General features: G+C 35.7%; 1 long non-coding RNA gene across 2 annotated transcripts in view; it reads left to right on the top strand.

The window, feature by feature from the left end:
• Positions 1-842: 842 nt before the first annotated feature.
• The window catches only part of LOC149804896 (uncharacterized), a 50167-nt gene continuing 24391 nt past the window's right edge, over positions 843-26618 (top strand). For both annotated transcript variants that reach the window (XR_016416987.1, XR_016416982.1), the window contains exon 1: positions 843-1792. This is a non-coding gene — a long non-coding RNA (uncharacterized LOC149804896). The remainder of the gene's footprint in view (positions 1793-26618) is intronic.

Genomic DNA, 26618 nt, shown 5'->3' with positions numbered 1-26618 from the left:
GCCCAACCCATACAAGAAAACTAACAAAAATTAAAAACTGTAACGAATAGCATTCACCTTGAACAAATACACTAAGCCTACGGGTACAACTACAGTTAGGAAGGTGGGCCAAACTCTAATGTTCTGAAAAGATCAGAAGAGGGACCCCCTCCCCCCAAAAAAGAAAAAAAAATCACAGGGCGAAGTCGTTTTCGCTTTCCTAAGGTTACATTGTTTAGGCGATTTCGTCGCCCACTTCCTCCAATAGATTGACCCCTGATCCATGTAGCAACTTGTATTAATTCCGTTTATTTTTCTCTTACTAATTATTTAAATAACATGAAATATCCAGGAATCATTAATATGATGTATTGTAAGTTCATTTGATTTCACCAAGTGCAAACATTGTGGTCATTGTGTCCAAATCTCTTCTTTTCATGCGCAGCTGACATTGCCAGTTGGAGAGCTAAGATACAACCAAAATGTAGAGATGTTATATCTGAAGGATATTTGGCAGATATAATGAAAACTGATTGATGGAAAAAAAAAGTTTTGAATACAATATTTATAATGTTTTCTCAACGTGTCTTGTTACACAAATGCATGTATAAACATTATATACAGCATGGTAACAAACATTACTGACATAATTCACACAGGCAGATTTGTGAATTAAGAAAACATATATTGTTTTCAAGACAACATTTTCAATATTCTTGTATGTTTTAAATCAAATCAGTAGTGTGTGACGCAATTGCTTGCCAATCTGTGTACCATTTTAAAGATTATTTTACATATACTTTTTGCAAGGAAAATAAAGTTAACTTTGTGTCGTTAACCTAATTTTTGAAAATGGTGATTCGCCCGTCTTATGCAGGTAAGAAATAATAAAAATAATTGTAATATATTCTTGTGGTGAACATGACGGTGCTATTTTCAAGTGCCAATCAGCAGCAAGTAAGTAGGAAGAAAAGATGCCTATTTGACTGAGGCTCATTTGAGCATTCACATGATCAGTGTTTATCTTCCTCAGCCTCTTTGTTTAATCAGTAAGCAGCACCCAGGAAATTATGATCTGAAACAAAGAGACCTCATTACGTGTTCAAAGCGATTCTTGTTAATATGATATTAGGTATCGTCAGTACGGGAGATGAGAAGAAATAAAAATGTCGAAATATAATGTCTGAAAAGGTTAGTAGCTACATTGTAAAATGAAAACTTATTTAATTTAAGTGTTGTTTCTAATGATGTCTAAAACTATAATGCGTTTATTCCGCATTTAATAACTGTCGACTGAGTGTCAACAAACAATACCCTGTGAATTTAAACATAGGGACCAATGCAAGTTGTAAAGAGGGCTAAACGTTTGATATGATTCAGCATTTGCAGACTGCCACAAGTGTAAGAAAATGGGACACTATACTAAATGCTGTCTGTCAAAATCAGCAGTTCGCACAATAGAATCGAGAGCGGAACCTGATTTCTAGGGACTATTAGCACAAAGAAGTGTCAGCCGTGGATAACGCGTGTGAGATTGAACAACACTTCACTTTTATTCAAGATTGATAATGGATCTGATGTGAGTGTAATTCCTAAGAGAGATTTACGAAACATCGGAGACCAAAAACTATCAAGGTCTGATCAAACACTGTATGGACCTAGAAACTCTGAACTTAAAGTGCTGAGAAAATTTACATGCGGATTGGAATCGAACAATAATGCGTTCAGTGTACAAGACATATTAGTTGTAAACGGACTGAATCAAGCACTCTTGGGCAGGTCGGCGATTCAGGCTCTCAAGATTATTGAACAGGTAAATATATCCTCAGTAAATGCCTCAGATAAAATCTCACAAAATGCAAGCAAAATTTACGATAAATCTACATATTTAGATAAGGATTATCACGATAAATTCCCAAATTTGTTTAAAGGTCTAGGGAAAAGAAATTGGTTCTATAACATAACTCTGGATAAAAATGCCAAGCCTTATGTCTTATCTACCCCAAGAAAGGTTTCTATCCCTTTATTGAATAAAGTTCAAGAGGAGTTGGATAGAATGGAAAAAATGGGTGTTATTTTAGAAGTAGACGAGCCCAGTGAGTGGTGCGCGGAAATGGTAGTCGTTACGAAACCAAACGGTACGGTGAGAATTTGCGTGGATCTAACTAAATTGAATTAATCAGTTAAAAGAGAGAACCACCCACTATCATCAGTTGAAGAATCCCTTTCAAGACTAGCAGATGCAAAGTTTTTCACCAAACTTGATGCAAACGCAGGCTTTTGGCAGATAAACCTGTCAGAAGATTCACGCCGCCTTACAACTTTCGTTACTCCTTTTGTAGGTTTTATTTTAATCGTCTTAAATTCTGAATCAGTTCAGCGCCTAAAGTTTTTAGAAAAGAATGTCAGAAAATCTAGAGCGACATGGGGAACACTCTGTCACATGGACAATGGTCTTGTTTTTGGGTAGACGCAGAAACAGCATCACGAAAGACTAAAAATGGTCATAAAATCAATTCAAAAGGCCTGCATCACTTTGAACGCTGAAAAGTGTAAATTTTCGAGACCATCCATTAGGTGTCTTGGGCATGTTGTTAACGAAAATGGTTGCCGACCTGATTCGGAAAAAAAGTCAAAACTATAACAGAATGGAAACACCGAAATGCGTAACAGAGATACGACGATTTGGCAAATGTGTTCAAAATATGGTAGAAAAATCAAAACCATTACGTGAGCTTTTGAAAGGTAAAATCTCGTGGACTTGGGGTCCAGATCAAGAACAAGATTTTAGAGATATCAAGCAAGAAATTATATCTTCAACAACTTTTGCACATTATAATCCAAATAGATAAATAGTTGTATCTGCATATGCGTCTTTATTTGGACTAGGTGATGTGCTACGGCAGAAGCACGGTAGCACTCTGAGACCGGTGGCGTCTGCATCGCGAGGTATGTCAGAAAATGAGCAACGCTATGCTCAAATAGAAAAAGAGGCCGTTGCAATCACTTGGGCATGTGAATGCTTCAGTAGTTATTTAACTGGGTCACAATTCAAACTTGAAACTGACCATAAGCCATTAGTACTACTAATGAGCACAAAAATCTTTGGGAGACTTACTTCCTAGTATTCATCGCTTTAGAATGCGTTTGATGAGATTCGTCTTTTATATAGTTCATGTTGTTGGCAAAAATCTATTAACTGATGACACTCGTTCTAGAGCATCTTTAAGCTATTTCTCCGAGAGTGACAGAGATATTCAGGCTGAAACTAACGCCTATGTTGATTTCGTAGTTAGCAATTTTCCCGCATCAAACTCTCGACTTGAACAAATAAACTGTGAATATCCAAATGATTCGATTTGCAAATATTTGTACAATTCTATAAAAAGATGTGGCCAGAGAAATCCGCTACTGACGGAAAACTTCAATCGTTCTGGGCAGATAGAGGTGACTTTACAATTCAAAATGTTTTTGTAATGAAAGGTACACACCTGGTCGGACCAAAGTCACATCAAAAGGATGTCCAAAGATAATTCATGATGGTCACCAAGGCAGAATTAAAAGCCGAGAACGCGCCAAAACGTTAGTTGTATGAAATGCCCTAAGCTATAAGCTAGAACACTTGGTAAAGTCTTGCCTAAATTGTATCGAAAACTCGAGAGATCAAGCTGAATCAATAATACCAACTGAATTTCCAAGTCGACCTTGGCAAAGAGTCGCTTCAGAACTGTTTGAACTAAACGGTCAAACATATCTCTTGGTAATTGATTATTTTTCACGACACAACGAAATAGCAAAATTATAAGGCACAGGTTCAAAAGCATTTGCCAATCATCACAGATTAATCTTTGTGCGACACGGTATACCAGATGTATTAGTTTCAGATAATGGTCAGCAATAAACATCCACAATACTCAAAGAATGTTTGACAAATTATGGGTTCAGGCATATTACAAGTAGTCCAAAATATCCCCTGAGCAATGGTCTCGCCGAAAGAGCTGTTCAAACACTTAAAAGAATTCCTAAAAATGCAAACGATCCATACATAGCTCTTTTGATATATCGCGCAACACCATCACCGAATGGATACAGCCCTGCCGAATTATTGATGGGAAGAAAATCACAAAATACATTGCCATTGGCACCAAAAAACTTACAACCGAAATGACCTGATTCGATGAAACTGAAGAAATCGGAAAACTATCAAAGGAAAACTCAGAAGAGAAATTATGATCGTCGACATCGTGTCCGAAATACGAAAAAAATTCAGGTAGGGAATAAAGTATAAATTAAGGACCATTTTTCTTCAGGCATTGTTAGATCTGAGACATGTACACCTCGTTCATATATGGTAGTAACTGACGAGGGAGAGATATAGCGTAATATGAGGAATTTAATTATCATGCCTACCTCACTATCGGAGCCTCTCAGAGTGACTCTTTTAAACTCTGATACTTTGTCTGACTCAGAAGAAAGCAGAGCAGTGTGAACCAGTCAAAACTGATATTTCACACGTTCGAGAAGATTGTCAAAACCACCCGAGAGATTGAAATTGTAAACATTAAGCTTAGGTAGCTTGTTTAGAAATGCGGTCATCAGATCACGTTTCTTTTTCATGTTAACATTCTCAGGAGGGGAGATGTTGTGTAAGCCTTAAACTAATTAGCTTTGTAATATCACATGACATTAAAGTTAATCAGATATTCCACACTGGATTAGAACTGCTATACATCAATAGCTGGTTTATATTATACATTCACTAGAGTTTATGTTCCATGGGAGAAATACTTTCAGGGCAGTCTTTACTCCTCTTCCTAATTGTACTGATGTATTGTATTTAATAAAGAGTATAGAACGCCTTCTGCAGTTATTCTTCAATAACAAATAACATTACATGCTGTCGTCTGAAGTGTATTTTTAAAACTTACAGACGTTTCAGAACTGTTACTTTGAATATTTGCAGAAATATTCGCCAGTGTAATAATAACAATTTTTTCTTCGATATTTAGATCTATAAATATATTCTGAAGGGCATGTAGGTATGTTTTACAACAAACCATAACGGTTGGACATTTTGAGCAAGCGGTTTATTTCAACTTGAGCAATACTAGTAGTGTCATTACGGTGGTTTAGGACTTTGATTAGTTTTCTAGATCGGCTAATTAGTTGTGGAGGTCCATACTCGCTACTTAAGTGGATGTTATTTTGATTCGGCCACTTGATAAATGCCTCTAATCTGTCTTTACTGACAGTTGTTGTTGCTATAGGGTTTAGCCCCATTTTTCAGCACAAGATAGGCTATACATGGCGGCCAGTATTAATGGTGGAGGAAGAACCCGAGAAAACCCCGGAATGAACCACCGACCCACGAGAAGCTACCGGCAAGCTTTCTCACAAATACACATTGGCCGAGCCCGAGACTCGAACCCACGCAGACAGAGGTGAGATGGCAGTGATCCGTGGCGAAGATCGCTTTAGACCACTCGGCTACCCCTTTACTGACAGAATAGATTACACCCTAGATGGACACACGTGTGCGTTTTAGTGTCTATGAATCAGCGCCTTTCTATCGAAAGAAAGTTGGTTATTCCTGTGTGTTTACATCACGTTGTTCAATGTCGTCGGCAAACATGTGCATCAGTGTTAACTTTACTGTATCACAATAGCCCAGTATATAGACTGCCCTCGTGGTTTTACCAGATCCTTCTCCGCCAAGAAGATAAAGTTTTTTACTTTTTACGCCCAAGTGGATATTGTATCTGTGGCACAATTGTAATTGCAACTAGGTCATTAACCGTTCCATACTATTCTAATCATTGACTCGCGTGGATAGATTCTTGATTCCTCAATTACCATATGGAGTATTTAGCGTTGATATTAGTTTTGATTCACACGTGTGTTGATAAGTTTTAAGAAAACAACACAGTTTAATCAATGTGTAGAACACTAGAATAATTTCGAGCAGCGATAAATGTTTGAATCAATTTAGACGAGAGCGGCTTTGCGGTGGAATCTGTTCATCGAGATTAAATTATTTCTAAATATGCGAGTATCAAAGTTCTCAGTAGAATGTATTGATGTTTAAAACCATCTGAATGTGTGTCATGAAAATTTCACACAATTTTACTCGCGTGAGTAGTCTCGACCGAATAAATCTAACTCTTCAAGGTCTATAACTAATCGTCGAGACAGACACATTCAATCATTTGCAACTACGAAGCTAAATTTGACAATTATTTTTCATTCGATATTTTTCATGTGATATTTATTTCGAAGTTGCCTCATATAATGGTGTATGAAACCAACATGTTATTGCGGCGACAGAGTAAACAAGATGAATCAATATCCACACCTTCTAAAATAAAAGGCAGCAACGTAATAGGGACTCATCCACAATCAATTTGCAGACGCTCACTAGACGACCTGGCGAAAACGTAAACTGTACGATTTGAGCAAATCTTGTAAAATCTTCCTGAGTAAGATGTTCGTTGACTGAACCTCTGACAAGATCATGTGTAATATGACAACATCGTGCAAAGTCCAATAAATCTGGCTGGGAAACAAGCAACTATATCAATGCTTATGACATCACCGATGTCCAAAGACCTCCATGACCGTATCATCTGCAAAACCGTTGGACATATTCGGTAAATGAATTTGACGTTGTCTGCCAGTTAATATTTGTCTTGCTATCATCCACGTGTCTGATAATGTTGTAACAGATAAGTAGTTGAACATTGGTTGCGACAGCAATTAATTCATCGTGTACACGTGCTGGTCTAAAACATCTTTCGGACGGAAACACATACTGATCGATTCGCTCTGAGTGAGGATCCCTCCCTCTCATACAACCAGACAGACGCAGGACATATTAGTGTACTGTTGCTTTTTACCCTAGCATATTATTATTATTATTATTATTATTATTATTATTAATATTGTTACATGTAGATTTTCCTTGCATATTGGTATATTGTTATTTTACCCAGGATACTGAAACACTGTTATTTCAATGTGGTAAATATGAAAACGTTAATGTCCACTGGGATCTCAATATTATCGCTTTTACAAATATTTCCTCTTACTGACTATCCAACCTGAAAGTTGAAAATTGACTATCTGAGAAATGAGAACAAATTTTAAAATATGAGAGGCTTTATGTGTTTTGTATGTCAATCTACATATTACTGTATTTCGTCTGCTTTAAACTTCCAACATTGTGTCACCAACCCTCATTCTATGTTTGCTACTAAGAGAATCCTCCGTATGATAAAGAGAGCCTAACTAATACATGACATTCAAGCAAACCTGGCACCTACGGCATCTCCTACAGCAGTAGAACTTGACAAGTTCCAGAGTTTATTGGTTGACAAACATGTCACAGCAACCAAATGCATAGTGTCGGTTCAGAAGTGTTCTCCACATCAAGTGGGTTAACAGCTCGGTATTTCCAATAGTCGCGATGCCACGAGTGACAATACTACGTTTATCACTCACGACATGAAGTATATCAGTTATTCATTCATAGGAAGTAAAAATTATTACTTTTAGTTTTTCCTCAAACGTACTGGCTAGTGTGTTTTCTTCGTCTGACCCGAGATCTTTTGTCCATATTACCTTATGGAGTCATAGTGTTGAGACCTCAGTGGAACATTATTAATAACTAACTCATATATGATGATGTAATTATTCTTGAATCTGTCCATCTCTCAAAATTTTCTTCACAACAGTGTAGCTACATGGTTTTCTGATATGTCGATCATGTCTAATAAGCTTTCTTCTTCCGCTGCTTCCATAATTCATCTCTCCATTACATAAATCTCCCTCTGTTATTTCTCAAGGCACCTATATCTACTACATCACCTACATACACCCACTGCCCTTATATACGAAATATGATTGCCTAACCCTTACAAAATAAAGGACAGGTCCCACAGACCACACAAATACTAAATGATGCTGAACCAAAATTTAGGACCACAATGACCTACTTACCCCAGATTTGTCATGGTCCTTAGCCAGTAATTAAGACGAATATGGCCCATTTGCCCAGTTTTGTCGTTGACTTCCTGAATCCCACAAACATGTCTTTTAAACTGTCCCTGATCTTGATATGTTTCCAAAATTCTCTCTCCCTATTTGTTGCCAATTTGTAAACTGATAATGGTAACTGTTGATTCCATTATTTCGTGCACTACAATCCGTTAGGTCACACTAGCAAGACATACTGTACAACAGACTGAAGTAGCAAATTCCATAGTGGATCCCGCGCGATGTCAGCTGTTTATAGTTTATGTTCTATTGTGATTTGTGATTATTTACACAGAAAATATAAACAGCTACACAATTCTCCCTCCCAGGTCAATGTAAAATATCACAATACACAAAATAATTCGCCCCTTATTGTATTGGAACCCGGGTAGTACTGTAGTGGAGGCGGCTATATTTACCATTCGGCGACGTAAGCATCTAAAGAGAGCTTCGAAGTTCAAGGCTATACTGTTATGAACGTGTCACTGAAACTATTTGTCGTAATTCAAATCAGTGAATTATAAGTAATTTTGTTTAGAAGCTTCAGTAGTTCACTGCCTGTCATCAAATATATGTTCTTATTTGTTTTTCTACTGGCTGAAAAAATATCGGACGTAGTTAACAGTGTATGTGTTCATCCTTGAACCTGTTTCCCTTTTAAACTTAATTTGCGTCGAATGGACATGTATATGACAATGCTATAGATTATTATATTTTCCCTGTGCCTATGTGGGCAAATGGTACGCAAGAACAGGAAAGCCGTGTGTACATGTGGGCAAATGGTACATAAAAACAGGAAAGGTCATGTGTGATTCTGTATGATGACATAGAAACGGAGTGATGAATGGAGGCAACGGTATACATATGTAAATACTGAAGGACAAATGGTTGGATAGACGTTGGTTTTGAAGATACCCTTGTATCCTACTCAGAAAGTAATCAATAATCATGATAAAGAACACAATATATTTTCCTTACGTTCAGAAAATAAACCGATTCTTAGAAAACTTTGAATACTTTCTCGAGAGATTTTCCTTTTGCTGAAAACAAATGATCACAAAACTCTGATGTCAGTTGATAGATAGGTATAGATAAAAGTATTACTTGGTGTAAATTTGCTGTGTGGTCTGTAATACATGGAGAGAAATACTAATTGGTAAGTAGCTAGTTATAAATGGAGGGAACTAGGAATTAGTAAGTAGATAGTTATACATGGAGAGAAATGCGAATTGATAAGTAGATAGTTATACTTGGAGCGAAAAACGAATTAATAAGAAGATAGTTATAATTTGAGTGCAATTTTATTGAACGTACAAGTAATAATTGCACTGATATCATTTTAAAGAAGGATTATTACAAATCAAAGACAATCCCTCTGATGATTTAGTTTAAGCTAGCAAAGAAGGATTACTGAGACAAAGGTAATCTCTCTGATGATTTAGTATAAGCTAGCACAAAGAAGGATTACTAAGACAAAGGAAATCTCTCTGATGATTTAGTATAAGTTAGCACAAAGAAGGATTACTAAGACAAAGACAATCTCTCTGATGATTTAGTTTAAGCTAGCAAAAAGGAATAATAGACAAAGGCAATATCTCTGATGATTTTGTTAAGCTAGCAAATAAGGATTTCTAAATCAAAGGCAATCACTTTGATGATGTTTTAAGCTAGCAAAGAAGGATTACCAAGATAAAGACAATCTCTCTGATGACTTTTTAAGCTAGCAAAGAATGATTTCTAAATCAAAGGCAATCTCTCTACTGATTTAGTTTAAGCTAGCAAAGAAGGAATAATAGACAAAGGCAATATCTCTGATGATTTTGTTAAGCTAGCAAATAAGGATTTCTAAATCAAAGGCAATCTCTCTGATGATTTTTGTAAGCTAGCAAATAAGGATTTCTAAATCAAAGGCAATATCTCTGATGATGTTTTAAGCTGGCAGAGAAGGATTACCAAGATAAAGACAATCTCTCTGATGACTTTTTAAGCTAGCAAAGAATGATTTCTAAATCAAAGGCAATCTCTCTATTGATTTAGTTTAAGCTAGCAAAGAAGGAATAATAGACAAGGCAATCTCTCTGGTGATTTTTTAAACTAATAAAGAAGGATTACAAATAAAAAGGCAACCTAATAAATTGTTTTGCGCGAACAAATACATTTTACAATCTTACAAATGACCTTGCTAGAAAATATGCATGTGATAAATAATATTGCCACGATTAATGAAACACACGTAGACTCCTGGATGACATATTACTACAGGATTTTGGAAATAACCTACACAGTGTTTTATATTAGCTGACATTGTTTACTTGCTGTGTATCGGGATATATGACATGAAGTTTCAAAGTAGTAACTGGACGCCTTTATAAATTTATTCATTCCTATTTATCGCGTTTATTCTGTCAATTACTGATACTTTCTGAGTATCGTGATATATTACACGCAAATTCAAGGTAGTAACTGGATACCTTTTTAAATTTATTCAATCCTATTTATCGTGTTTATTCTGTCAATTACTGATACTTGCTGAGTATTGTGATATATTACACGCAAATTCAAAGTGGTAACTGGACGCCTTTTTAAATTTATTCAATCCTATTTATCGTGTTAGTTTAAAGTCTATATTTATATTAGGGTTGTACTCCTTTACGTCCAGAGAGATGTGTTGTCATTATACCGACGCCAGGGATTGAGTTTCCTTCTTGGAATACAAATTCTGCTAATAAAACTTAAGACTGACACATGCATCACATTATTTCTTCGTATTATTATGTGGATTTGGACTTTATAATAATAACTCATATATTTCTGGAAAAGGAGTCATTTAAACAAGCAAGCTAGCAAGAACACATGCAACCAGGCATCAGAATGAACGATTAACTTAAGATACAAATAACAACAAACAAATATCTTAAGAGTGATGAGTTTAGTTTTAAATTCCTGTTTAGAAACGATTTCGTGAATGTGAAGGAGAACAAACATATATGTGCCTTTTGATTTACCACGTGATAATAAAACTGACATCACTACATGCTTGAAACTTACATTGCTTATTTCTCTGTTCATTGCGAGAAACTAGTATTGCACGAAAATCAAAGCAAAATACTAGTTTACATATGAAAATACCCACTCATTATGCATAATAAATTTTGAACTTTGATTGTTGTAAGTGATCATGTATTGTGTCATCTGTACCGAAGAAACTATTGTACAGACAGATAACAGCATATTGGTAAAGTATTTCATATTCCGTGTTTTGTCTGTGAAAAGAATGGTATTCATAGACAAATGTAGTGTCTCGTGGGTAATGGTACAAGGCTGATAACGACTAGTGGTGAATAATAAACATGGTATTTCTAGGTCAAACGTTAGAGTTATACTAACTAAGAAGAATGCGTTTATAGTTATTGATTTAAACACAGATCATTTCATGTTTGTCGTTTGAATTAATAGTAGATAAAATGTTTTATCCGACTCGTTACAAGGAGTTAGTGAAAACATGTATAATGATGATACAATGCAATTAAAATAGATATAGGGCAAAAAAATCAGAAACGTCCAACGTTTTTAAATGGCAGATGTTTTCATGATCACGATTATTGATTGCATATCTATACCATATTTCTATCAATTATATTATTCTTCGTGTCTTGAGTTATACATATTTCATGTTTTATAGTTCTTGTAGTGAGTGCTCTTGTTTTGTCTCTGTATTCTGGATTTGCTACCCACCATCCCACATATACTATCCAATACCCAACATTTACATTCCGTGCATTGTGAGCAATACTTGTTTATCAACCATCCACCAACAAAACTTTGATATTATCCAACACGCCATGTGAAAGGAAAAAAACCTTATCACCTACTACCACATGAAAATCGTAGGATGTGAAAAAAGTTAGTTAAAATTGCTCACTATCACGCGCAAGCTGGTAGAAGCGTTTATACGTTTGCTATCAGTATATACACGCAAACATACTATTACACACTAGAGGTTACTGATAGCATATACCCTATATCAAACAAAAGAATTATATAATAGTTTTTACGTTTTATTTGCATTTGAACAGACGTAGACATAAACAAACACAAAATGCACAGTAATAATGACTTTGAGCAGCATCTCGCTTTTCGAGGAGATTTGGGTGGCACACAACTGGTCTTAGGGTTATTTAATCAAAGATGTTTGACACATGCATCGCTTCACAGTACATTTTCTCAAACGTATCCTTATAGCTTGACCATAGACTAATACTCCCTTTCACATATAATTTGTGTTTCCTTACCAAATAGTTGTGTATGTGATGCGTGTCAAATTGGCATAACTGTATAGTAATACAGTTTTTGCACTGCAATCCATTCCATCACCATTTATGGATGCCCTTTCATAGACAGTTTCGGTACCAACACACAAGACTCTCTAATATTGCGCCGACTTAGTTGATGCGCCTCCGCTAGGGCCTTATTAGCTTTTCTATTGCTCCTCTTTCTTCCGCTAAATTAAATGTGAGGCTAACTCGGCCTGCTTGCCAACCGTAGTGACTACCTTACTGAGGTCAGCTTCTGTAATCCCGATGATTCCCATGCATTCTCGTACTTCGAGGACAATATTTCCGTTATGGAAACTACATTCACGTTTATCTTCATGAAAATAATTTTATTGTTATTTCACAAGATTTATATAAGTAATGTCATGATTGCTTAAGTTCTACACCCTGCAATCCGGAAGGAAAGTAATTAGTTCATTAACCAACTTCCAAGCTAACAGTGTTCAGTCCAGCTTGATATAAGCGACATCTCCATTCCAATAACAGACCAGTTCTTGCTAATTATTGATAATGTACATCACCGGTGGACATCTTGTTTCAACAAATAGCTAAAGGTCACGCCTTTGTCCAGAACCAAAAATGTGTCTTTGTGTCCAAGTTGTAGACTTCAATCATTCCATTCAAAGACATGACAATGAACACTAGAACTATTAAGGGACGGTCAGAATAAGAATAAAAAAGAAGACGAAGGTGAATTTTATCTTTTTTGTTTTTGCTATGCGTATTCACAAAAGACTGGAATTCATATCCATACTTTATGTGTGGTATATTGTAATCGTGACAAATGTATTCAAGACTCTTTATTTTGTCACTGTCCAAGTTGTACCTTGATTCCAGAAGGATGCAAAAAGGACCATTCAGCTGGAAACGACAGATGTCTTGAGGTCATTGAAAATAGTTTTATACATGTGTTGTTGGTTGCGTTAAACCCTTGTTTGTTATATACGTCTAGCACAAGTTCATATAATATTTGTCTTTACTGGAAGTAACCGCCACATTAATAAATTGATTTGAATACTTTTGTTATTAATTGGTTTATTAAATTACATTGAGATATTCTAGAGCCAGTTGATGCCTTCCTTTGTCCAAAATTTAAGTACTTTCTCTCAATTTTCTTATACATGCAATATATATTACAGGCATTCGAGTGCTATTTAAGATATATGTATCATATCTGGAAGTGTTTCATATTGTAACAAACATGGGGTGGGGGTGCATTGTAACTATCTCTCTATTTATAGCCTTCTTAGATTTTAGCGATTATTTCTTTGATAATAGGTTGTCGGTGGCGTGAAAATATTTCTCAAAACTAGTAGTTTGTCGTTTTTTAGGAGCAGACTCTATAACGTATATTCTTCGCGAGACTTGACGGTAGCATAGACGGATTTCGTAAAATAAGTTCTTCCTAATTTCTTAGCATAAGGAAGTCCTTTGATATTTTCAGGTACATGTATTTATTAATATTCGGCATGGAAAAGCTTACTGATGGGTCATGCAATTGTAAAGCAAGAGAGACCATGCCAGTCTGAAACTAGGATCTAGTGACATCAAGCCAGACTAACAGAAGAGTTGTTTGATTCGCTCGGTAGTGAGACTCATTGCTAGTTATAGCTATGTAATGATCGTATATAATACACATGCGCATACATTTAGAAAACCTCTGGTTAGTTAGCACTTGCATTTACACAGCAGATTCCATGAACTTCCAGATAAAATACGAAGCCTGGTACGTGGCGTCTAAACATTACACTATTTGTGTGCATTAGCTTTATTACAAAATTAATTTCTTACTGAAATCAAAGCAAGAGAGTTTCGAGCCATCCGATGGTAGGAACGTTTTTTTTTTCTAAATGTCCCAGCCCTACCGACCCAAAAATCATTTGTTGGTCCCTTATTCGCTAGGACAATTGTGAATGTAAAGAAATTGTTCTTTTATAAAATGATCAACTGCTCGTACAACACTAATGACATGCTCAAATGATGGTCACTTAAAGTTTCAGCTCATAAGCATTTTGTACTTTACATTATTCATAAAATGCATGCTACTGGTCAGGAGTTATAAAGTTAGTTGGATATTTTGCGTATCACCATGTCTCGGTAAAACTTGAAATCTCCGTGCCACAGTGTCATATCCTGAATGCGAATCTTGCATCATATTTCTCGAGCAACACACTTGTTTGGGCGACCATTGTATCCTTCAATATCAGGTTCAGAAAATTTGTTCTATCTTTACTGCAACTACATCCTTACTTTATGGTTCATGTCTGATATTATGATAATGAGGCAGGTGTTCTTGATCTAACAGGATGTACAAAATTACAACCTATTTAATTTATTTTTTCTTCCTTGGCTTAAAATGTAAAAAAACCTACAAATTCGACCGACTAATCGCGAGTTTTATTACTGAACAAAAAGCCTTGTTCTTTTTATTATCTTCCTGTTATTATTATCGATATATTTGTTGCTGCTTGTGTTGTTTGTGTCTGTTAAATGTGATTTATTATGTGTGATATGTCTATAAATTAAACGCATGCTTACAAACACTAATTATTCTTTCAAATATGTAACCCTATATTGATTAGTGACTTCAGCTTAAGGAACATTATGAATGCGTCTTCATTAGATAAAGCAAGATTTCATAGTGAGAGAAACAACGACTTTTCCGTATATGCAACAAAAGTGTGTTTGCGAGGACGTTTCGGGTAGTGGATTATTGCATTCATATCGCACGGATTTGCTGACAATATGGAACCTACACAAACTCCTCCACAGCACCCCAAACCATAACCAAATCCAATCTGGCAAATATAAAGTAGACCTATTCATACGATAAAAAAGCAAACAGATGGATATATTTCTGAATCCATCTGAATAATATTAAAAAAGCCTTGTGTGTTAAAAGTGCCTTTAAAGCAACAAAACAAGAACACACCATTTATAATAAAGGAATATATCATTTCATATGATGCAGTAAGGTCAGTTTAACTTCCCTTGAAGCACTGCCTGGCATCGTTCGGGTCAAGGTCAACAATTTATTACTTTAAAATGTCAGTAAATTCAAGACGCCAGAGTGAGCATGATTTTAAGCGTGTCGTCAATAAAGTTTGTAAAATACGTTTTGTATGACTCGGTCTTCAGTTATGTAAACATATCTTAATATTAGCCAAAAATAATGCTACAGCGAGAGGGATTACTCTGCAGACGGTAGATATATATTTGCAGAGAAGTAAATCTAACCGAAACATAAGCCGTTCAGCTATGACGACGACATACTCTCAATGAACGTCACTATCAGTTTGATATTTTAATCAAACGGGTAATAAGAATACAAGTCACTGGATGATTATGGAGTGGCGGGGGGAACCTATTAACGTATTGTGATACCAGCTGGGAATGCTGGGAGGAAATGACTATTAGGGTCTTATGATGCCAGTTATAATGTTAATAGGGCACTGGGTAGTTGGGAAATGGTAGGGCGAATATTTTATATAACACGGGATGACTGAGGAATGGTACGGCGAAATAACTATTGGCGTAATATGATTCCCAATTTATGTTTAATAAAGCATTGGGTGATCGGGAAAAGGTAGGTTAAATTAAATGTTAACTTATTTTGATGCTAGTTGTGTGTTTAATTGAGCGTGGGGCGCTTGGAGAACGGTATAGTGGAACAAATGTTAGGTTCTTATGATACCAGCTGTGTGTTTAATTGAGCATGGGGTGATTGGGGAATGTTAGGGCGAAATAACTATTAGCATCTTTTGATGCCAGCTATGGATGATACATGAATGGTAGGGAGAAATACATTTTAGCTTCTTATGGTGCTAACAAATGTTACTAGTAAATTAATGCCTTTAATTTCATCCTAGGCCGTGAGTATACTGTAGGCCGTGAATTACTGTAATCAGTGAATTACCGTAGACCGTGAGTTAATTTTGGCCGTGAATTACCGTAGGCTCTGAATTAACGTACACTGTGAATTATTGTAGGCCGTGAGTTAGTTAGGCCGTAACTTAACCGTAGACCGTGAATTACTGAAGTTTAAAGTTAAATAAATATGATGATGGACTAGAGTGAAATAGAGCAGTATTTTTTCTACCGCGTCGATAAGATAATGACCAAGACATTTTAGCTATTTTTAGAAGCTTGCATGGCGTTATGATAAGATTAACAGATGTCGCTATGGCTCGTCGATTTCTAGGTCAATATAAAATATCTTCCAGCATCCGCAATTAGTCATAGTCATGTGAAGTTTTACAAAGACAACGATTTGTCTGTTTTATTTGCTTGTCTTGTCTTTGCTTTGTATTTGCCTTTGAAAAAGACTCATTAAGAATAGAAAGCGTTTAGGCTAGCTAGATATTAGTCTTTCACTGTTCGTAGTCAGTTTATTACATTTATCCTAATCAATCCCTGACAAACTTGAAAACGACAGTGTCAATCAGATCTTCTCTCTACGTTTTATATTCATATAATGAAATATAGAGGCAGCATGGTTTATAATATTTGCATCATGAATGATCTTCTACAGTCACTTCCATAAACAATTCATCGTCTTGTAGTGTACTAACGTGTGTGTGTGTGTGTGTGTGTGTGTGTGTGGATTGTTAATGTGGCGTTAACAATTATTTAGACATATCGCTACGATGTCTGCGTTGTGGCAGTTTATATTAATGTCTCTCGTTGGGGATTCATGCCGCAGACAGGTAATATGATGTCCCACCCAGTCACGTTATCCTGACACCTGTCCGACCAGTCTTAACACTAACCTCTTAATGCTGAGCACCCAGCACCCAGCTGTTAGTACCTGCAGTGTACTAATAAACTCATTTGTATATTAGTAGGGAAAAGGTCGTATTTTGAAGCTTAACACAGTTTCCATTTCATTTCGAATAGCATTAATATGTAACATTCTTTCTCTCTCTCTCTCTCTCTCTCTCTCTCTCTCTCTCTCTAATTACTGGATTAGGTTTTTGAGAATCAGCTTAACTCGATCACGATGTCCATATACTGTAAGTATTATAAGGAGATGGTTATAGAATAATCAGCCCACGGAACAAAATGTATGGAGTCTGAAATTTGTTCAGTAGTGCTATAACAAATTAGCATACTTTTCATCACCCCTCAACCATTTCGATTTTTACCTCTGTAGTAGACATACGTAAATACGTAAGCCAAGTCGGCTGTTCATTTGCAACCCAAGTTACGCATTTGATCTCCAGTGCAGGTGTAACTGTGACAGACAGTCACCAAAAAACCAACCCATTTTCAAGCCAAACTCAAATTAAATCTAAAGCACATTACAGATTTAGATTCTGTGTGAATTTATAAATGCTAGGCTTATAATAAGTAGGTTTATGCCTTCTACCTTAAAAATTAAGGTGGTGTCAAAATACGAAACTATTCCGTGAGACCTAATCTCAGACACCGAACATGCACAAATCTCAACAATTATTTTAAATGTTGTTTATCAACCATATTGACCGTGATTGGAGATGCCTATCGTGCATCATGTTGACAGCGATCTCAGACTCTTGCCATTTCATACGTTGATAAACATTAATAGGTACTCAAACATTCTCCTGTAGAAACCAGTGATATAGCTTTCCGTTCTATTTGGTTTATGTTTTTAATTCTATATAATTAGTCTATATAGCTTGATTTGATGATTTCATTGTAGGAATCCGGAGTGACTCTAGATTGATGAGAATTAATTACTGTGCCTTCTGTATCAAATTCACAAGGCCGATTATGATATATGTATGTTTCAAATTCACCAGGCCAATTATGATATATGTATGTTTCAAATTCACCAGGCCGATTCTGACAGATGCATGTTTTAAATTCACCAGGCCGAATCTGATAGATGTATGTTACAAATTCACCAGGCCGATTCTAATTCCGAGTTTCAAGTTCACCAGGCTGCTTCTGATTTCGAGTTAAAACATGACATCAAGTTGCTGCTTTTATGATGTCAAGTATGTTGTCCATGATATCCGTCTACCTACCAACATTTAGCCCATGATCTGTAATATGTGTTTACATGTGAAGATTTAGCCTGTGGGGGTTGTTATGGTTGGGGTGGGGTGCTCCCTATAGTTTATATAAATTATTATAGAAGTACTGCCCAGGCTCGAATTCGGTTGGAAGTTAAATTAGTAAAAGTTAGATGTAAAGCTCCGAGCCCCCAGTCAGCAATGCCGACGGTTAAATAATTGAATATAAACAAAAAAGTGAAACTCAACGAATAAAAATTTAATAACAATTCAATGGTCAAGTTATTCAAATTTCCAAAGTACTCCATACATACCGCCAAATTACGAGTGGCTTTCTCGGAGTAATCCTATTTGCTTAGCAATCTTCCCAGGAGAACTACTGACCTTTTGCTTGCGAGTTATGAAGTTATAATTCGGATCTAAATTGTAATCATACCCTCTATCTCAATTCCGATTGGATATCGCTGTGAATCGATCCAATCAAACTTACCGGACAATGTCCTTCTTGCTGTCTATCCACGTAGGGACGGATGAGAACACGCCCCGTTCACTCCGCGGGTTTCCTCTGATCTCTGAACAAACCTTTAACATGTAGGTGTGATACGGCAAGCCGTTATCCAGTTGGCACGATCTATCACCTGTGTCGATTCAAGATTCCGCTCTCTGGCGGGTCACGGTAGCCTTGCGTAAAAGATTAATACTAGCCTGCGGAATGTTTAGACGTGAAACACATGGCCGCGGCAATTATGCATGGGCTTAGCAAACGTGACATAGCTCATGTCCAGTGGTAGCGGTCTACATGTCAACATGTAGCCCATTTCCGTGATATCGATCTACATGTCAACATTTAACCCATGCTCAGTGATACTGGTCTAATGTCTACATTTAGAACATGTTGAATGATATCAGTCTAGCCGCCATCATTTATCCCATGTTCAGTGAGTATCGTTTGTATTGGTGACGAGAATGGTGCTGGTTCAAATCCTGCAAATGTTTAACTGAAGTAATGAGTTGCTAGTGTCAGATTGGATCAATCTATTGCTAGTGTCAGATCGTAGCAATGAATTGCTAGTGTCAGCCTGGAGACCTTAACTTGCTAGTATCAGATTGAAGTAATGTATTGCTAGTGTCAGACTGGAGAAATGTATTAATAATATCAGATTGGAGCAATTTATTGCTAGTGTCAGATTCGAGCAAAGCGGTCTAGTATCAGATTGGAGAATTATGGCTCTAGTGTCATATCGGATCAAAGCGTTTCTGTTTCAGATTTGAGCAAAGCAAATCTTGTGTCAAAATGAGGAACGTTTTGCTAGTATCACATTGAACCAATGTAACGATGTCTTCAGACTGAAGCACTGTATTGATATTGTCAGACTGAACCAATGTAACAATGTTTTCAGACTGGAGCACTGTATTGGTGTTGCTAGACTGGAGCAAGGTATTGGTATTGTCAGACTGGAGCAATATATTGGTATTGTCAGACTGGAGCAATGTATTGGTATTGTCAGACTGAACCAATGTAACAATGTTTTCAGACTGGAGCACTGTATTGGTATTGCTAGACTGGAGCAATGTATTGGTATTGTCAGACTGGAGCATTGTATTGGTATTGTCAGACTGGAGCAATGTATTGGTATTGTCAGACTGGAGTACTGTATTGGTATTGTCATACTGGAGCAATGTGTTGGTATTGCCAGACTGGAGCAGAAGATTTCCGTAATGCATTGGTAACGTTTGATTGGAGCTGATTATTTCTAGTGTCACACTACAGCAATGTAAACTTAGTATTAAAACGGAGCGTTCCTGGTCTCAGACTAGAGCGATGTATTAAATTAGTATTAAATTATTATTATTAATATATAAAATGTATTAAATTAGTATTAAATTAAAAATATATATTAAATTAGTAGTAAATTAAAATAGTGGTTGCTAGTGTCAGACTATATAAATGCAATTTTAGTATTAAATAAAAACGGCGTGTGTCGCATGACAGACAAAAGCAATCTGTTAGTATTAAAACCGAGCGGCCCTATCGTCAGACTTAAACGATGACTTGTTGGTATTAAACTAAAATAGTGCATTTCTGGCATCAGACTCCATATATGCAATGTTAGTATTACATTAAACAGCGTGTGTCTCTTGTCAGACCACAGCAATGACTTGTTAGCATTAAATTAAAACAGCGTGTGTCTCATGTCAGACTGCAGCAATGTAATGTTAGTATTAAAGCAGTGTGTTTCTACATACATGCAATATTAGTATTAAAACTGAGCGTTTAGTGTCAGACTACATCAATGTAATGTTAGTATTAAATTAAAACGGCGTGTGTCTCGTGTCAGACTAAAGCAATGTAATGTTAGTATTAAAGCAGTGTGTTTCTACATACATGCAATATTAGTATTAAAACTGAGCGTTTAGTGTCAGACTACATCAATGTAATGTTAGTATTAAATTAAAACGGCGTGTGTCTCATGTCAGACTGCATCAATGTAATGTTAGTATTAAAGCAGTGTGTTTCTACATACATCCAATATTAGTATTAAAACTGAGCGTTTAGTGTCAGACTACATCAATGTAATGTTAGTATTACATTTAAACAGCGTGTCTCGTGTCAGACTGCATCAATGTAATGTTAGTATTAAATTAAAACGGCGTGTGTCTCGTGTCAGACTAAAGCAATGTAATGTTAGTATTAAATTAAAAGAGCGTGGGGCTCGTGTCAGACTGCAGGAATGTAATGTTAGTATTAAAACTGCGTTTTTGGTGTCAGACTACATCAACGTACTGTTAGTATTAAATTAAAACAGCGTGTGTTTCGTGTCAGAATACAGCAATAACTTGTCAGTATTAAATTAAAACAGCGTGTGTCTCGTGTCAAACTGCAACAATGTCATGTTAGTATAAAAAACAGTGCGCTTCTGGTGTCAGACTACAGCAATGTCATGTTAGTATTAAAACCGTGCGTTTCTGGTGTCAGACTACAGCAATGTAATGTTATTATTAAAACAGTGCGATTATAGTGTCAGGCTACATAAATTTAATGTTAGTATTAAAACAGTGCGTTTATAGTGTCAGACTATAAATGTAATGTTAGTATCAATTAAAAAAGCGTGTGTCTCATGTCACACAACAGCAATGAAATGTTAGTATTAAAACAGTACGTTTCTAGTGTCAGATTACATAAATGCGATGTTAGTATTAAAACAGTCCTTTTCTAGTGTCAGACTATATCAATGTAATGTTAGTATTAAAACAGAGCGTTTCTAGTGAGAGAGATCCGGTGATAAATATTGGCGGAATTAAACACATGGATTACTAGTATTAGATTGGTGCAGAGTATTTCCTGTGTCAGACTGGAGTAGTGCTTCGCTAGTGTCAGACTGGAGCAATATTTTGCTAGTGTAAGATTAGGGCAGTACGTTTCTGTGTCTGACTGGAGTAATGTATTGCTAGTGAAAGACTGGGTCAGTACTTTTCTGTATCAGACTGGAGCAGTGGCTTTCTAATGTCAGATTGGAGCAATATATTGCACGGCTGTAGCAGTGGATTTGTATTGTCAAATTGGAGCAGTGTAATGCTAGCGACGGATTGTAGCAAAGTATTGATAGTGCCCGCTTTCAATATTTTCTGTCTAGTGTCAAATTAGAGCAAAGAGTTGCCGGTGGCAGATTATGTTATTAATTCACAGTTGACATCCATGTGCTAAAATGAATCCTATATCACAATCGTGTAACACTTGAGTTTCAAAGATCCTGGCATACGTCCTGGTGGCAAGTTTTTGACCCTGCAAGAAAACATACAGCTAACAAATACCATTAAACAAACAACTTTACAATGTTAGGAGAAACCAGTCTTTGCTAAGTGACTTACTACATTATTTTTGAGAGTACCAATAGTTAAAGGTCACCGGTCATACTCCAACATTTTCCTATTTATATCAGATTTGCATTACATGATTAAAAATAGTTATACTCGCACACAAAAAAAAAATAATTATCAAAGGTAAAGAAGAAATAATAATTTAATTACTTGAAATAGAAGTGTACAACGCTGTTACTTACCCTTAGTTACGATTTCCCACCTATAGAGGACGCAACCAGAAATGACGTACATTTATCCCTACAAGATGAAGTACATGCTTCTTGTTGTCGAAAAATAAAACTCTATAAACTTTGGATAGGAAATATTTTAGATGAAACTAATGAAAACTAATTTACTGTTCAGCCTTATATCGGTATGCGTGCACGACGCACTAGATTGTGTCGCTTTCAAAACTGTTCCACTGTTTCAATTTATTTTGAAAATTCCTGTTAATACAGGTAAATAGAATCTACTTTTTTGTTGAAGAAAAATAGCGTACAAACTATTGTTAAGTTTGGCCGAATTGTATTTCGAGTTGGGCCGAATTGTCTTTGGGCCAAATTCACTATAATCCGGCATAAATGATATAACTTTCCCATCCCTCCCATATTCGATCCTTAAAATTCATACAGACAAACTGACACTATTGTATCTCTAGTAAAACTGACATTATAATTCACATAGTTAAACTGACATTAGAGTACCCAGAGTTAAACTGACAGTATGATGAGCATAGCTAAAATGGCATTATAATACATAAAGTTAAACTGGCATTCTAGTACAGAGGTAAACTTTCATTAGAGTACCCAGAGTTAAACTGTCACTATAGTACACAGAGATAAACTGCTAGAATTAAACTGATATTATAGTGCACAGATTTAAACTGACACCATAGTACATGGACTTAAACTGTCATTATAGTACACAGAGTTAAAATGACATTATAGTTCATGGAGTTAAACTGTCATTAATGTACAAGGACTTAAACTGACATTACAGTATATGGAGTTAAACTGTCATTATGGTATCCAGACTTAAACTGTCATTATAGTAACACAGAGTTCAACTGGCATTATGGTATATGGACTTAAACTGTCATTATGTTACACAGATTTAAACTGACATTATAATACATAGAGTTAAATTGACATTAGAGTACTTAAACTGACATTATAGGACCCAGATTTAAACTGTCATTATAGTACATGGAGTTAAACTGTCATTATAGTACATTGACTTAAACTGTCATTATAGTACATGGAGTTAAACTGTCATTATAGTATATTGAGTTAAACTGTCATTATAGTACATGGAGTTAAACTTTCATTATAGTACATGGAGTTAAACTGTCATTATAGTACATGGAGTTAAACTGATATTATAGTACATAGAATTAAATTGACATTAGAGTACTTAGAGTTAAACTGATATTATAGGACCCAGATTTAAACTGCCATTATAGTACACAGAGCTAAACTGATATTATAGTACTTAAACTAATATTAGAGGACCCATATTTAAACTATCATTATAGTACATGGAGTTAAACTGTCATTATAGTACACAGAGTTAAAATGACATTATAGTTCATGGAGTAAAACTGTCATTATTGTACATGGACTTAAACTGACATTATAGTACACAGAGTTAAACTGACATTCTAGTATATGGAGATAAACGACATTATAGAACCCAGATTTAAACTGTCATTATAGTACACAGAGTTAAACTGTCATTTTAGTACATGGAGTTAAACTGTCATTATAGTACAGAGAGTTAAACTGTCATTATAGTACAGAGAGTTAAAATGTCATTATAGTACATGGAGTTAAACTGTCATTATAGTACAGAGAGTTAAACTGACATTATATAGTAAATGGAGTTAAACTGACATTATAGTACAGAGAGTTAAACTGACATTATAGGACCCAGATTTAAACTGACATTATAGTACATGGAATTAAACTGTCATTATTGTACTTATAGTTAAAATGACATTATAATACACAAAGTTAAACTGACATGATATTACCCAGAGTTAAACTGCCATTATAGTTTCCAGACTTAAAATGACGTAATACAAAAAAGTTACAATGGCAATATAGTAAGATGGCACAGGTACAGACAGGAGATATGGTTAAATATTATACACATTAAGAGCATGTTTAAATTGGTACAAAAATGGAGATTTACATATTTGGCTTAAAATATATGTTTGCATTCTTGATAAAGGGACGAGTATTCATTTCGTCTATTTGCCTCTATGAGCTCGTACTGTTTATGTTCACATCAAACAAGACACGGAATGCTTGCAACTTTCACATTCCTGTCTATTTACCGGCAATCGTCTGATTTTAATACGAACATATTTTCCCCAAGGTTTGACAATTAAAAAAGAAAACTTCGTTTATCTTGTGTGTGGTTTTTCAACAACACAACTCAAATTACCTTATTGAAATGCAAACAGTTGGGTAATGTTGCATCCCTATGTCCCGGATGCATTAGTTTCTTATCGTCGGTTTCGCCAGATAATATTTTTATTCCTAAAATAGGACCCATATCGCATTTTCAGTAAAGACCTGGATAATTGACATGACATAGCTCTTTTATTGCGGTGTCTTTTCTCATCAGTACATCTATGCATTTTGTAGAACGCCACGTCCTGTTGTTGCGTTTTCTTTCTTTTTTTGTTGTGAATCTCACTCTAGTAGGAAACCAAAAAGCATATTTCAGTTTTTCAAATTTTATATTTGCACATATTTTCTAAACACTTTTAATAATGTCATCACTCCTAAGATGAATCAGTTTAAAGCTAAGCTAATTCATGCTATAACAAGAACGCTTGCCTATTTTGCATTGGATCAAGTTCATAATCAAGTAAACATTCTAGCTAACCTCTTTGAATTTTGGGTCATTTCACAGATACAAATTTCTTCAATTAAACTTTTGTTTGAAAGGTTTAAATTTCCTAATGTTGTGATCCCATTTGCAAAATGTCCCATTTATGATTAAACTGCAAACGTACAAATGTGAATAAATTGACGATCTTGATGCTAGTGAACAGTATAATGATAAAACTAAGGATTTGTGAGAGGATACCTGAATAAAAAGAAATGGTTTTTGAATGGTTTGAACTGTGATTGACCGGAAATGACATACACCAACCCACTTGACAAAATTTAGTTCGCGGCTATGATTGTCATATTAACCTAATTTCGCGAGCCATATTTTCAGATTTTCAGTTAGCCTACGTTTTTTCTATAAATTGCCTGACAGCCGTCTTTTCTGACCATCAGCTAGGCATCGTGTTTCTATAAATGACTTGGCAAAGATCTTTTCTGATTATCAGCTAGGCTCATCTGTCTGTGAATTAAGTAATAACTCTTTTCCCGATTATCAGCTAGCTCTCGTGTTTCCATGAATTACATAACATCCATATTTTCCAATTATCAGCTAGCCCTCGTGTTTGCGTCAGTTACATAGAAGCCAACTTTTTTGACTATCCGCTACCTCTCGTTTTTCTATGAATTATCTAACGGCAATCTTTTCTGATTATTAGCTAGCACTCGTTTTTATGAACTGCATAACCGCCATCTGTTTCTATTGTCAGTTAAACCTCTTGTTTCTGTTAATTACATAACTGCCATCTTTTCCGATTTTCAGCTAGCCCAGTTGTGTCGATCAATTTCATAACATATTTTCCTATTATCAGTTTACCCTCACGTTTTGATGAATTGCATAACATACTCTTTTCATACCATTAGGTTATCTTCGTGTTTCTATGAATTAAAAAACAGTTTACCGAACGCCACAAATTTATCTCACGATCTGACAAGTTTATATGATTAGTTACTGATTAGAGATAAATCGTTGCAGGTATACATGGAATAAAGCACAATACAGGTGAACAAGGAGACAACACATTCTTGTTACTGCTCTTATTTAAAGAAATAGCTCTCATTTGGTATGTTACTTATGTAGCATCATATGTATATACAACTTACGCTACGGTTTGTTTTTCTTGGGCCCGATATGACTATGCAAGTTACGTTACATTCTGTTTCTTGGGCTGATTATGTTAGTTACTCTACAGCTTGTTTCCTTTCGTCTGCCCTGACTATGTTAGTTACGCTACAGTTCGTTTTCTTGGACCTGACCTGACTATGCTAGTTACGCTATTTAGTTACGCTACAGTTCGTTTTCTTGGACCTGACCTGACTATGCTAGTTACGCTACAATTTGCTTTCTTTGGCCTGACTTGACTATGCCAGTTACGCTATAATTTGTTTTCTTGGACCTGACCTGACTATGCCAGTTACACTAGTTTGTTTTCTTGGACCTGACCTGACTATGCCAGTTACGCTAGTTTGTTTTCTTGGGCTGACCTGACTTTGCTAGTTACGCTAGAATTTGTTTT

The sequence above is a fragment of the Sinohyriopsis cumingii genome, chromosome 2 (assembly GCF_028554795.1).
Source record: "Sinohyriopsis cumingii isolate HCF-2022 chromosome 2, ASM2855479v2, whole genome shotgun sequence".
Classification (NCBI taxonomy): domain Eukaryota; kingdom Metazoa; phylum Mollusca; class Bivalvia; order Unionida; family Unionidae; genus Sinohyriopsis; species Sinohyriopsis cumingii.
Note: the sequence above shows the minus strand (reverse complement) of the source record. Positions and strands in the feature narration are given on the sequence as shown.